This window comes from Nestor notabilis, unplaced genomic scaffold (genome assembly GCF_000696875.1).
Source record: "Nestor notabilis isolate BGI_N333 unplaced genomic scaffold, ASM69687v1 scaffold24496, whole genome shotgun sequence".
Classification (NCBI taxonomy): Eukaryota; Metazoa; Chordata; class Aves; order Psittaciformes; family Psittacidae; genus Nestor; species Nestor notabilis.
This window is the reverse complement of record NW_009933654.1, coordinates 42,795-45,450: the sequence shown is the minus strand read 5'-3', so window position 1 is coordinate 45,450 and position 2,656 is coordinate 42,795.

Below are 2,656 nucleotides of genomic sequence, written 5' to 3'. Positions count from 1 at the left end.
AAAGAGCTATTTTGGGGGCATGGTGAAGATGTGTGGCTGTCTTATGGTCAAAATCTCCCTCCACTTTAGGGAAGGATTACTCTGAGGTAGAAGAATATGCAGTATATAGTTTGTACACGCACCCATGAAACCCAAACCCAACCAACCTCTGCTTCAATGATTAGAAGATAGATAAAATGGGATACTCATATTCAGACTTCAGTGGCATCTATTCAGGGATGGACTGACTAGAGACCAAAGAAGGTTTGTGGCAACAATTCTCTTATCTGCTTGCCCTGATGGATAGGAGGAGTGTGTACTCAAGAATTCTCTATTATGCTAACCAGTCTAGTATGTCCAGTATGCTAACCAGTTTAAGGAAAACATAATTTTCCCTTGCAAACCTTGTCTTGTTTAAGACCTTGTACCCTAAACAAAGGTGCAGAGGGAAAAAAAGTTGTAAGAATTACAAGTATAACTATTGAGAATGACGTAGCATAAGTACCTAATAGAGACCTGTTACACCCTTGTGTGAGCTGAGTTAGCACAATGTCTTCTTTCATTCATGAAAGGAAACAAACTTAGGTACCTTAGTTATTGCTCTTCAGTAACTGATTAATTTGCAATATAAAATAAGTGCAGCTCTTGGGATGCTTTGTTCTGACTGCTCCCATCATGCTTCCACTTTGCTTCTATTTTCACTACAACACGTTCCTTTTACTTGCCATTACGGATGAATGAAAGCTCAGTTATCAGCACAGGAGTTACCTCTGGTGAAGGAAACTTACTCAGAATAGAAGTATTGTGCCACCAGCTGTGTTAAATTGCTGCCTCTAAGCTATTGCGGGACAATTCAAGCCTGTTGTAAAATAGATAGCAGGAAGGCATGTGTGTTGCCAAGGAAACCCTTGGCTGCAAGTTTATTGTATAAATAACACCAGGCTGGGGAGGATGTGGCTAACAGAAGAGTGGGGAAAAATGAAGAAGTGCCTGGCATGTCTCTGTTCCTGGGGGAGGGTCAGAAGCAGAAGCAGTGAATCAGATTTACCACTTCAAGTATTTGACCTTTCTTCAGCTGGGGAAAGCAAGGAAAATAGGTCCATCATTCAGAAATGATTGGGGAAGCAAATAGAGGCTGGAGGGTAGAAATATAACCACAGTGGGCAAGTCCATGCACTGCAGGGTGCAGAAGCAAGAATGATCCCTGCACCTTTTCATACTCACTAGAGAAAGGGAAGCTGGTGTAAACTGCTGCTGGATTTGCCCAGAGCTACACAAGAGAAGTGGCCGATGAGGACTACGATAACGGTTGTAGTACCAAGTAGGTAGGTAAGGGAAATAAGAATGAGAGGAGCCAGCAATGCATACAATACAATATGTATTACAATAGTAATACATGTAAATGTTGGGACAGATTCAAACCCAAGAGCAATATGTTCTCCAAAGATTATCTATGTATAGTTTCTCTAAGGTTTGTGGGCAAGATGCTACTAGAATTCAAAGCAAAGCAGTGGGCAATGAATTCAACTCACTGCAGCAAGTCACACATATGCCATGACAACACGAGTGTGTGCCGAAAACTTGCCTCTTCCTCTAGACCTTACAGATAGTGTCTATAATTCATCAGTGGCTTCAGCAGTCATTAGTGAAGTGGTCACATTAGCTTTCACCCATTTTACATGCTTTGCTGCTTTGTAGCTGGAACCTGAGCACTGGAGGGTCTTGAGAAGCACAGCTGGGGTAGTGTGGTCTAGCAGAGAAAGGGCTTACAGTTCAGAAGGGCTGACTTCCTCCCTGATAGTGATGGGAATAGGTCGTTTCAGCTCCTCATACTTTTTATGTCACATTCAGTAAAATAGGATAACATTGCTTTAACTATAAAGTGGTTTGAGCTATAGTTAGAAGAGGGGTCTGTAAGAGTTGACAGTATTAACTTCAGGCATCTATGTAAAGAGCCAATCAGTGCATATGCGTGACCAGATGAGCAGCAAAAGTACTCACTGGGGTATGGCATGCTCCAGCATGTGCCTTCACAGTGACCAGAAAGATCTTGCTGACCTGGACTCTTTCTTTCTGACAGCAGATGGTTAGAGTAGAGCCAGCCCGGATGGGAGGCAAGAAACATTTGACACTTGGGATCATTGCTGCTCACCTTAGGCAACTAGCTTTGGCCACTGAGGGAGCTTGGCATCTTTCCTACCTGAACTATCTGCCCAGGTCTGCCAGCAAACACTTGCTCTTAGTGAAAACCTACTGCCCTTCTGTTTTGATGATCTGCCAGATTCCGTGACATCTGGCTATCATGGATGATAGATACCCAACAGTCCTGGACTGAGTAACACAGTCTGAGCACGTGGTGCTGCTCCATATACATGATCAGGCTGTGCCAGTTTGGGTATGTACCACGCAGCTGCCACAGGCTGCAGATCTACCACTGCTGGACTTCCTGATGCTGATGAAAGGGACAGGAGCTGCTGCAGGGATAAAAGCCCACTTGGCTGATCTCTTCTGGAGTTTCCTCTCACCACTGAGCAGAAAGCTCAGGAAAGGTAAGAAACCAGTCCAGTCTGCAGTATCAGTCCTTAACAGGAATGTAGCCATGAACTGTGATCACAGTTCACACCCCAACATATTTGTACTTATACTCATATTGCTATTCATGTCCATTTACTTTTTT